This window comes from Pezoporus wallicus, unplaced genomic scaffold, assembly GCF_028554395.1.
Source record: "Pezoporus wallicus isolate ANWC-B61680 ecotype Strahan unplaced genomic scaffold, APGP_CSIRO_Pwel_v1 contig_8108, whole genome shotgun sequence".
In the NCBI taxonomy this organism is placed as follows: domain Eukaryota; kingdom Metazoa; phylum Chordata; class Aves; order Psittaciformes; family Psittacidae; genus Pezoporus; species Pezoporus wallicus.
The window spans coordinates 2,840,001-2,852,646 of NW_026638088.1; the positions used below are offsets into that span (position 1 = coordinate 2,840,001).

General features: G+C 42.0%; 1 long non-coding RNA gene across 1 annotated transcript in view; it reads right to left on the bottom strand.

The window, feature by feature from the left end:
• The window catches only part of LOC130599130 (uncharacterized), a 61,342-nt gene that overhangs the window by 5,240 nt on the left and 43,456 nt on the right, over positions 1–12,646 (bottom strand). The window contains exons 2-3 of the long non-coding RNA XR_008972163.1: positions 9,013–9,191; positions 509–687 (exon numbers count right to left, since the gene is read on the bottom strand). This is a non-coding gene — a long non-coding RNA (uncharacterized LOC130599130). The remainder of the gene's footprint in view (positions 1–508; positions 688–9,012; positions 9,192–12,646) is intronic.

Here is a 12,646-nt window from a genome sequence, read left to right on the forward strand (position 1 = left end):
TGTATGAACTTGTATCTGATCATCTATGGTAAATCAGGAATGGCTAATGGAATGAAAAATACCACTTCCTGCACATACCACTCCAGTGTTGGGACACTACTTTTGTTATCATATCACATTGGCTGAGAAGTCTAAATTCTGGGCTTTAAAACTGCAGAAATGTCATTGTAAGATATCAGTGCTCTGAGCTTTTGAGGGCAACTAAGAGCTTTTTGTAGGGAGAAGAACCCACAGGACTCCTAAATTGGTGCTGGAGGCTAGCTTCAGGTTATGTTTGCTGAGGACACCTTGCCTAGGGAACCTCATCCTGCAATTGAAATGACATGGCCCAGTGTGAGGTGTCCCTGCCCATGGCAGGGGGTTGGAGCTAGATGACCTTAAGGTCCTTTCCAACTCAAACCATTCTATGATTTTATGATTCTATGACGTGATGTGATGGAGGCTGGCATAGCTGAGGGATCCCACTCAAGTCAACAATGGCTGTGCATGGATGCAAGATCCTACTTACCTAGATCTGATTGCTGGATTAATTGGGCAGAAGGCAAGAAGCAGTACTGGCCTTCAGGAGAGCTGCTCTGGACTTGGTGCTTCCAGCTTCTAATGCAGCACAATCTTCCTTGAGTACCCAAATCAGACAGCAGAGAATCTGGGGGATCACAGGATGTAATGTGCTGCCCCTTTCCCCTCCTAGAGTTGAAAGGAAAATATTTAAGTGACTGAAATAAAAATATGAGCGTCCATTAAAGTTTGTGGAGTATGTATTTATTCCCCATAAAAAGTGTGAGTTAGAACTGGACATTGCAAGGCTGCTCCATAAAGAAAACTGCTTCTTCTCTTGGCATTCAGTGGTTTTCTTTGTGGAACTTTTCCATCAAAGTGCAGTATTTCAAATACCCATTCCCTCCCATTTCCCCCCAAGCAATAGGATGCTGACTGGGATTCATGCCCTGGTAGAAATCTGAAGCACTTTGGTACAGGGTAAAGAGCTTCAGACATCACTTGGGGGTTTAGGAGCAGTGATAATGGAAACCTCAAGGAAGATCTGATAAATCAGGGACTCCTAGATGTCTATTCCCACTTCTTTCCATGCTACTCTGCCTGCTTTGACCAGGCTCCATGTCTCCAGATGGACCCCACCTCACCGATTTTTTCTGTTCAGAATTTGATTCAGACCCAAACCTACAAAAGCATCATACTATTCAAATGACAGCATAGAATATATTGGAGCCTTGCTCTGCCACTTAATGCAAGCAGTCTTACATTAGCTCCTCTAGCTGCTCACACAGTGACAGAGGAATGCTCAATGCATTCAAAAGCAGTCAGTCCTGTAAGCGTTTACGGAAACACAAATGCCTTCAGATTTCAGATATTCTAGGCACCAAGATTAGGTGACAGAGGAATCAGAATTTGATCAAATTGCTTGGATCCCAGTTTTGGGTGTTATAAAAACACTTGAAGGATTCTTCCTGGACCCTGAATGGCTAAAAATCTCCACCTTCTTCCTTCCCCTCAGTCTCATCAGTGGCACATGCCTTTGTACAAGGAGTTAAAGAGGGCCTTTCATTAAGCCAAACACTGTTTTTCCCCTCCTACCTCTCCAGTTCTAGTAGCCCAGTGGCTCTATATTCTCTTCTGGCTTGTGTTTCCTTGTCTGCTGCCTTCATTCTCAGTAGCTACATCTCTGTCTGATGCTGACCATATCAGGACCATTTGTCTTGATAAGATGGCTAATTTCCCTTGTCTGGTAGATCAGAAATTCTAGTCGGGATCTCAGTGACACCTATATAAATCCAGATTAAATCCATTTCAGAAGTAGAAGGAGCATTTGACCTGAAATCTTTAGGGGTTTTAGGTTTGTTGCCTAAATCACTGTGTGGCTAATTTACATCGCAATAGATAGGCTCTCATTTTGTGGGTCTGTGTATGGTTTGAGCAAACATTGTTCTTACTAGCACCTGCTGCTACAAAAATGATACTTCTTTGGATGACCCATTCACTGGGAAAGCTTAAGGATTGGAAAGGAGAAAACTACAGGGATTGGTTCGTTAGGTGGTAGGGGTTGCTTTTACATTTTTATAAGCAGCACAGTGAACTCCAGCAATGAGTAAGGGTTGAGGACAACAGCTACCAGCCTCTGTCATATCTTTTTGAACCCTAATATAAGAAAATGGCAGTAAGTCCTGCAAAAAAACCCCCACTGAATATGCTTTGGCCAGAGCTCAGCAGGTACATGGTGTTTACTGAGTCTCAAAACCTTATAAGCTATTGGCTTATTTGTTAAAATGTTCAATGCCTATTTCATAAATCAGTCTTCAGAGTTCTCTGATGATAAGGAAATCAATATTCATTTTTTGAAAGCCAGTAAGTAAAGAATTAACCTGCTTAGGAAAAGCAGTAGTGGAAGTTGATCTGTGATCTATAAGTTAGGTCTGGATTCCTGTGCTTCAGCCACGCTGAGATTCAGATCTGGTATGTCTCCACCTAAAATAGCACTAAATTGGGTAATTTCTAACTTTTGTTATGTCTTTAAATGGCATGTTTGTATATTTGCACACTCTGTTGCTCCTGGAGTAAGCAGACTCAATTAAAAAGTTACCACTTTCTGCCACAGAAAACAACCCACTTCTAAATACTGGGAAACAAAGCTTAGGAGGGTGAGAAGAGAGTTTAGCACTCTGTTGTTATGGTAATGTGGGATATTTCTGTGTTGTGGATATCCACTGTTAGTAAATAGACACAGATGTTAATCAAGAGAAGCTGTGGCTGCCCCATCCCTGGCAGTGTTCAAGGCCAGGTTGGACACAGGGGCTTGGAGCAAGCTGCTCTAGTGGAAGGGGTCCCTGCCCGTGGCAGAGGCTGGAACTGGATGGGCTTTGAGGTCCCTTGCAACACAAAACCAGTCTGGGATTCTATGAATCTACGTTAACCAGGACCATCATGAATATGGATACTAGGCCAGTGGCAAAGCTGTGCAAACCAAGAGGCATTTTAGGTTTCTTTGCCAGTGTCAGTAGATGTGGTCTTACCACTTACAGTCATGTTTTAGCCCAACCACAATTGCTGGCCCCTCAGCTCTGTTTGAATCCATGCTTTTCCACAATATCAGAATTCTGGTTTCTGGTGTAATATTGTTTGTGACCAAACTAACTGGCAATGGGGAGGCAGCCAGAACCCTAAAATGGATAAGCATTCATTCTGATGGACCTCACTTGTAACACTAGCTGTAGTGCATCCTCCAATATCTTGGGCCCATAGTTTCCACTCAAGATTTATGTTTCAGATCTTTAGTTAATCCTTCTGTCTAGTTTTGGCCCATTAACCATTACACCCTGCCAGCATGCAGCTAACTGGGCAGGTCATCACACTGAGGTTCTGGTTAAACTCTGATGTCAGTATTGCAAAGAGCATGATTTTAGAGAAGACTGCACTCATGTAAGAGCTTGTTAAGGAAGGTGGGGTGCAAAGTGGTGGATGTCCAGGTTGAAGGATGCCCTGGAAGTATGAAGACCTCTTCCTTCAAGGCAAAGGAAGGAATGTCAGTCTGACTAACTCCTTTGCACCTGACAGGAGATGTTTGAGCAGGTTGCACAAAGACATCCAGAAGAAAGAGGACAGAAGTTTTAGGCTCAAGGCAGTGAGATGAAGGACAGCCCACCTGCTTTGAACAGGCCCCTGGTTAAGTTGCTATTAATACACACTGAGAAGATATTTTTCTGTATGAAAACTGGGCCTATGGACAGCCTAGAAGCTAAAATTCACCAGAGCTGAGTAAGTGGCCATGCTTTCTTGCTCGTCGTAGTGCATGTAACAACACCATCTCCTCTGCTCGAGCAGAGCAGGCATATAAAGAAGCAGCTTTTGTTTTAGCTAAGGGCTCTTAATTTGGGTCACTTTGCTTAGCTTCTCTCTACTTCATCACTTGGTATCCTTTACATGGACTCAACAGAGGAACATGATAACAAGGCAACAAGTCACTTGTTCATGTGAAGTTCTTAAAAAGGAAAGGAACAGATCCAGACTGGCATTGGAGCTGCTGTGGATTAATATTTAAGCATACATCCCTCCTTGCAGCCTGTCATACTGTCATCTGCAACGCTGTCCTCCATCAAAACCCTCTTTAAAGCTCTCTGCTACAGTTGACACCTGCACTCAATCAGGGCAGCAGCCAGGCTGGATGAGTTGTCTTGCAGGACAGCACCTTCAGGCTGAGGGGATCTGCCACGACTGCAGAGATGTCCTCCTGCTGCCTCTTGGGCTGCTGCAAAGGCAATGCAGCTAAAGCAGAGCAGCTCCTGTGCTGGGTGGAAAACATGTGGCATGTGAGCAACCTTGGCAAGCCTTCACATCAACCCAGCCAGAAGGTGAGCACCTAAGAGGGCCTTTGTAGTGTTGTGTAGGCACTTAGCCAGGTTCACCTGTATTTTGTCGTGTCTTTTGCTCCTCTAGCCAAGTCCAGTGCACCATCTGCACAGTTTTGCTTGTAGTTCAGGCTATGCAATTCAAAATACAGATGTGTCACAACTGGAAAAGCCTTCCCTAGTTCTCTTGTTACAAGTTAGACAGAAAGAAAAATGATGCTTGGGTAGAAGTTAGTCCTTCCTATTCTGCTCCGAGAGTTGGGTCCAGCCATGGGAATTTGACTGTCTGATCTAGAGGAGAGAGTAAGCCTATGAAAAGCCTTGGTTGGATTCTGGACACCCCTTCCTATGGACTCCTCAGGACTTCCCACAGCATGGAGACAAACCAACAATGCCATTTTCTTGCTATCAGCTCCCAATACAAAGGGCCTGATACAATGTGTGTGTGTGTGTATGTGTGTGTGAAATCTGACAGCCTAAATATGATGTAGTTTAGGTATTTTGGTACAGCAAAATGGAACAGAATTACTTTTCCTATTATCTTCCAAAAGTTATTGAAAATGATATGAAATATATTCTCTAGGAAAAAAAAAAAGAAGGTGGGTTTTCTTTTAATGCAATTTCTTTGGCAGTTTATTCACTGGTTATTCATTCCCCCTCTCACGTTGGGGAGGCTTTTCTGTTATGAAGCATTCTGTGCAAAAAAAAAATGAACCCAAAAAAAAGAAGTATACTACTTCTTTAAAATATATTGCAAGAATCCTCATTTCCAGATTTTTATTGCAGCACTAGCTGGTATTCTTGCATGCAGTTTTGTAATTTATTCTGAACATTCCACTTAAACCTTTTTTCAATAGCATGATTTTATTAGAGTCAGCTCACTGGACTTTCCCAAAAAGGTATTTAAGATCAAATAAAACCAGTGCTTGGAAAAATATCATTACAATATGAAAGCAGTTACAAAAACATTAGTACTGCAAAGTTTTATTTCAAATGGCTGAGCCTGCTGTACCCCACGTTATTGCACTTCTACTTCCTCAGACACACTCACTGGAAAGATGGGAAAAACTGTCATCTTAGCAGTTTTTACCTGTTTCTCAAAAAAAAAAGGCACTCAATTTATAGGGAAGCAGCAATTTTTTTCAGCACCACCATGAATAAGAGCAGCAAACTGTCCTTTGTTCCTGCATTCCTTGTCTATGCAGAGGATTGTTCTCCTCATGCCTTGGCAAGTGGCCCCCTCCAGGGAGCTCAGCAGTTCCCTGGGGTGAATGGATTTGGGCTGAGGAGTGGATGCAGTGATGTGGAAGTGTGGCTCTGCAACAGGGCAAATCTGCTGCTGATGCAAACAAAAAAGGTTCATTTAAGACATGAGTGAAGGGTGACTTTGCTTTTACTTTAGGCAAAATATCCTCTGTGCTTTACCTTGCTGATGCTGTAATAGGTGTGAGCAGCCAGTAACCACCAAGTACCACTCACCACTGGGACTGCAGCAAAGGGCCAGTCCTGCAGGACTGAAGTCATTGGCTGCTTTCTCTCTAGCACATCAGGTGAAGCCATGGGTGAGCCAGACAAGATCCTGATGTTGCCTTGTTTCCCCAAGAACCGAGTTCAAGCCTTCATGGCAGAGTCAGCCTCCACTTTGGCTTACCCACCAGGCTTGCATCCGCCATTCAACTTCACATCCAGGCAGTTAGGGCAAATGTCTACCTTCTCCAGTGGTTGCTTTCATCGGAAAGGAGAAAACTGGCAGTTGGACCTGGAGCTTAAGCTGATCCATGTTTGGTGTTTTTGAATTTCATGGGCTTTGGTTTAAAAGAGGTCTTTTTGGGGGTGTCTTCCCTTTAAAAATCCAACAGAAAAAAACCCTCTATTATTCAACTAAATTAAGATCTAATCTGGACTTTAAATGACAAGAAAGAAATAAACTACAGGAAATCTTAATTTCTGTATCACCAGATTGCGTGACACAGTCTGTTTTTTCACCATTCTTTCTATTTGGATGCTTATATTTATTTCATGGGACAAATCTGAGGAGAAAGTAGTGTTTTGAATAGCAAATTGCGTTCCCCTTTTTCTCAACCCTTTCCTAGGCTAGTTTTTTTCCAAGCAGTAGGTGCAGCAAAGCAGCCTCAACACGCTTAAGTTTGAAGATGAGGCGTTATGTGTGGACTTTGAAATCCTCTTTTAAAACTGCAAGTTACTGTTCATATTACTTTTCTAAGTAGAAATATGCTTAAAAAGTAAAGTCTTTATTGCTTCTTAAAAGGCGTAGTGCTCTGTGATAAATTCTCATATTTTGACTGTTAATATGTTTGAATGAAAATTATTTATACATTTTGGTGAGGTTGAATGGTTTTCATTTGATTGCTGCCTCTGGAAATGAAAGCAGAGTAGCAGGAAATTTACATGTCATGCTGTGATGTATATCCAGATTATGAGATGATTGTGCAGCAGATGAACACCAAGTAAAATCATTTGCATCAAACTGTGACAACTGCAATTCCTGACAAGGCCTCTTAGTTTTTTGGGCTATTATCATTGTACAAGAATATAATCTATTGACAGCAGGGCTGTTTAATACATTTAAAGGCAGACAGTGGAAGAAATCTTAACTGTTTTCATTCACCGCTGCACAAGGGTGCAGATCAAAAGTGAATTATATTTAAAAATATGCATGTATGATGATAAGATGCATGACATTCATCAACCTGTTTAGTCATGGTTAAGCTGCGATGGTGAAGATCCAATATTACTGCCATATGTGGTCTGAAATAGAGACGTGAGACTGAAAATTATATTATTGCCCAGTAGAAGTGAATAAACAGAGGGAGGCATTCTTTCTTCATCTTTCTTAACCTTTCTTCTTAGATTAAATTCTGCCCTTCTGTACTTTTGTAGAAGTATTGAGTCTTAACTTCAGCTAAGGATATTTAAGCTTTTTAAATCTGATGGGGGTTTATTCCCTTTTCTGTGGCAAAAAGCATCTTCTTTTTTTTTTCTGTAATAATAATAGAGTTGCCTTTGTAGGACTTCTAATGTGAACTGGTTGTGGATCAGGATCCAAATAAACACTGATGTATTACATTTCCTTTGTCAGGTGTGATCTTTACAATTATCGGGCTAAATTAACGAAGGTCTTAAAAGAGAGAATTAAGGGGAAAACGTATTTTATATGTAAAAACCTCATATTCTGGTGCTCTTTACAAAATGCTGCAATCCCCTCCACGGTCCAGGGTAAGCAATTCCTGAAATACTTGTGCTTTGGAGCATTTTAATGTGAAAAATACTGCTGAAGCTCTTCATCACAGCAGTCAGAAGGTAGCTATTATTGTGGACACAGCCCTGAAAGCACAGCTCCCTGACAGAGATGGGCTCCAGCCTGAGTGTGTGCTACAAGCCAGTGAAATGCTGATACTGGAGTGCAGACTCCATGCAGAAAAGCTCTGCCCCAGGGTACCTTCAGGGCTGTGCTGGTGACTGTAACACCACAACTGGCTGATGGACATAGATGGGGATTCTGCACAGAGGGAAATTTTAGAAGGTTTTATTACTTGTTCTTAATCCTCCCACAGGGAGAATAGGAGAGTAGGGTGAGAAATGGGAAGTCTATGGAAGGGACAATCCTACTAAGCTGTACAGGTGGAAGGTTGATGTGCTGGAAGCAGCTAGTGTCCCCGTCAGTAAAAAGTAGAGATAATGTGGGGAAGTGCAGCTCAACCACAACCCTATCAGCCCTGTGTGAGCAGATTTCAGGCTCACATAGAAGCTGGGTGCTTTCAGATGAGCTCACTCAGATTCGGAATCATGGTGCAGAAACTCAAGCAATGTCAGCACAGGTTCACAGGCTGCATGGTAGCCCTTATTCAGGACCTAACCTGTTTTCCCAAGCTGAAGAACTTGAACCTGAGCAAAAGCAGCTGAATTGCTTGTTGATTCAGCCTGGTTTGTCTCAACACTACACTGTGCCACAATATCTACCCACCTCAAGGCATGTCTCACCCCCAAATCTCCAGAAGCCCATTAGCCTCTGTGGAGCTCCTACAGCCATTATCAGGTCAGGAGACAATGGCCAACCCCTAGAAAAGCTGTGTGCATTAGGGACAGTGTAGGGCACAAACAGCCTGGGGAGCACAGAGAACCAAGGGCAAACACAAGGTGTCCAATTTGCCATAAAGGGAAGAATGTCAGCATACCTGTATTAACTCCAGCATTAAGGATAAAGAGAGATGGAACATTTAAAAAGTGTTAGTGTTTAGAAACTGCTTTCTTGCATTTTTCTTGCAGTCATCAAGACTAGCATTTTTTCCCCTAGTAGCCCAGGCTCTCCTGTTTGCATGCATACAGATGCCGGAGGTGTTTTGGAAAAGCAAGACCATGATTATTTCTGAGATCTTCACAAAAATTGCAAAAGTTGGCACCATAATACTATGCACACAGTAATGGCAGGAGATTCCCAGGTGCAGTGGCTGGATATACCGAAGTTTTCCTTAGTGCACTATTACGTTAGAAAACTAAGCAAAGACAAAGGGCTAAGAACTCCTGGATTCTTTCTTCCTTCCACTTTTGACTTGTGTGATGCAATACCAGTCACCTAAGCTAACTTTTTGCCAGTCCCCTAAAGATAAAAGGAGAAATATGTACTATTTCTTACCTCCCAAAGCTGTCAGCAGGGTTGATTCATGTTGACAAAGGCATTTCTGGTGTGATATGTAAGGAGTAGTTGCTCTCTTGCCACCTCAGTCCAGATTCCCATTGGCAGTCCGTTCCTGCCTTTGCTTGCTTGCACTTTCTGTGAAGTGGGCTCTGGAGATCCCAGTGGGATGCTGTAAGCTGTAAAAATGGTTGGAAACAAAGAAGTCAGTGATTTTGCAGACCAGCAATGATGCAAACATAGTTTTCTCTTAAGACTGAGGTAGAAAACTGGGGTATGCTCCTAATAATCTGCAAATTCTATTAAAATTAATGCTCATGTTGCTTCAGCAAACTCTCCAAATATATGTAGAGTTTCATCTTCTCCTGTGCAGTGTTCAGGATAATGATAAAAAGGGGTCATTTTTCTGTGGATGGAAAGGGATGCCATTCCTGCTTCAATAAAAGGGAAAAATTTTGACTAGGACGAGAGAATATTATCTGTGTTCATTCTGGTGATAAAGAAAAACATGCATAAAAGGTCATGGACAAATGGAATTTCTATCATCCAAAAATACAGAGAGTCCTTTCCATGCATCATCAGACTTTTCCTTCTATCCCCATCCTGAGAATTGCTTATCCCCAGCAAATGCCATATTTTCTTCCTGGCACCACACTGCTTTTTCTCCATTGCCGACGCTCACACTTGTTTCATTAGTGCTCAGGCAGTATAAAGTTTCTGTTTCTAATACTACAATATTACCATCCTACTTCCATATCAAGAAGCCTGAGGATGTCACCAGGTATCTCATCATCATTGCAAAGCGTGAAGAGCTGACACTGCTCTGCGTGCGTTGAAGTCATTCGAGTGCCCCAAGACTTGTGGTTCCAGTATTCACACAGCTGAAATTCCTTCTGTTTTATTACCATTACTGATTCATCTGGGACCAAGATCCAGCACTATGGGTCAGGAAGATCACCCACAGAGCATGGAATACCTCTAGACTCAAAGACACAAATTTAAGCAGCACTACATTTTTCCCTTTCTCCCAATACCTGCGTTACTACCTGAATTCTGCCACTGGAGGACATGCAACCAGTCCCACCACTGATGACACCGATATGCCCTTCAATGCCTGAGTGCTGGTGGGAGCTAAAGCCCAGTTCAAGGCTGTAACACACCAGAACATTTCCACCTCCTGAATGGAAGTTTCTGCATGTTGCTTTATTTTGACATTGGAGAGGATGCTGCATTTGGTAAGGCAGCTAAATACAAATACATTTGGGGGTCTTTCAAATGTCAGCATAGCGCTAATATGAAATCAAACCTGGTTTTATTAGATACTCCTGATTCACCAGAGAAAACCTACAGATTAAAAAGTTATCAGGTTTATGATGTCGTCCTTTTTGGAGCTGAGGAGCAGCTGTTGCTCCATAACAGCTCTGAGCATGATGAACATTTTGGGAGAAGGGGTAATTTTTAACTAGAAAAAGAATGTTACTATTCCAGAGGAAAACCTGGCCACTAACTTCATTTGACATGTGTAATAGACTGTGATAGTTTTTTGGGGACTGCACGATGCAAAGTAAAACGAAGCTGGTAATAAGCAACTTGGCATTTATTCTTTATGTAGGAATATTTGTTCCTCAAAGTCAGACTATGTGGAATATTAGCATTTGAATAAATTATTCAGCACTTTCTAGAGAACGCAAGGGGAAAAAAATCTTTCCAGCATTATAACATGACAATCTACAGGGTAGTAGAAAAAGAAGGCTGTCATTTTTTCTTCAATTACAAAAGGCAAATATTTATTATTTATAAGTATTCGCCTTGTATAGGCTTAAATGTTATTTATGAACCTGTTGCATAGTGATTTTCAATGTAACTCATTATTTTTAGCCTTAGGGTGTTGTAAAGGAGCATGGATATATTTAATGACACTCTGCTAGTCAGCGCAATTACACTGTAATCATTATGTAAAATGTGCTATTAATTAAACCAATTTCTAGTTAGAACATTCTCTTCTGCAGGGCTTAATCTTAATCTCTGGCAATCTTTCTCTCTGTTTTTCACCCATTAATTATCTGATTACTCTTTAAGTTACATATGATAAAATGTGTTTTTATTTTTAGGCTTCATATGCTCAATTATTTGTATTTATCACACCATTTGCCTGAATTATTGAAAAGGCCTTATTTGCCAAACAAAAGAGAAATAAAAAGAAACAGAAGATGAGGCAGTTACCTGGGAGCCAACAGTCGTTGGATGGTTGACAATTGCCTCTGATATTCTTTTTAGAGGTTGTATGGCTGAATTTCATTTCCAGTTCAGAAGCATCTCCTCTTTATCCTAATTACCACACAGAAATCTATACCTATTTTTAAATGCTTCATTTAAACACAGAGGCAAATGTCCATATTTTCCCCCGTTGGACTGGCTCTTTATGTTAGTATTTTGTTAAAAGAAACATAGTTATACTAAAACAATGCTCATTCTTAAAGGAATTAACGTAAGCACCAACCAAATAATTATTCCGAAGGCATTATGGTAGTTTTTGAGTTACAAATAATTACTGTTAACAATTCCAGTTAAAATAATGGCATCTAAATGTCTACAACCCTTCAGAAAAGGAAAAAATCACCTAGTTTTCGAAGTCATCCTTGCTCTGCTCTGCAATGACCCCTTGTGGAAAAAAAGACTTGAAAAGAGGAGGAATCGGCTCTAAAGTCTCTGTATTCCCAGGAAATTTGATATAAATATGTAAGAGCAAAAACGTTTTGCTCCTACCAAGCTTGATGGTCAGGGATCATGGACTAATAAGCCTGAATAGCATGAGATCCATTTTAATTAAGTCCCAAGCTTTAGGAGGTCTTCATCTCAGGGTCTCCATGTCAGTGTCCCTACTGCGGTCCATGCAGTGGATAAGGCTAAACTACCACCACCTGCCACGCTGCTGCGTGTGGAACCATCTCTCCTGCTTAACCTTTGCAGTTGCTAAAATGTCACAGAACCATAGACTCCCGGAATGGGTTGGGTTGGAAGGGACCTTAAAGCTCCTCCAGCTCCAACCCCTGCCACAGGCAGGGACACCTTCCACTAGAGCAGCTTGCTCCAAGCCCCTGTGTCCAACCTGGCCTTGAACACTGCCAGGGATGGGGCAGCCACAGCTTCTCTGGGCACCCTGTGCCAGCGCCTCAGCACCCTCACAGGGAAGAGCTTCTGCCTAAGAGCTCATCTCAGTCTCCCCTCTGGCAGGTTAAAGCCATTCCCCTTGGCCTGTCCCTACAGGCCCTTGTCCAGAGCCCATCTCCAGGTTTCTTTTAGACCCTTTAGGCACTGGGAGCTGCTCTAAGATCTCCACAGAGCCTTCTCTTTTCCAGGCATAACAGCCCTGTAATAACTCATAATGGGTGGTGTCAATCAGAAATACCCATTAAAAAAAACAAAACCAAAGCAAACCAAACTCCATCCTCTGGATATACACAGGTGCAAGTGAGGGGAATAGGGCCTTGCATGGTGTATGCACTTCGTCATCTTATCCCATACTGTGAAGGTTGTCACCTGCACCAGCAAACAAGAAGCAGATGGCCAAAAATCACATAATCATCAATCTAAACCATGTACTGAATCCAGCACGCAGTTGTCACTGTGCTAA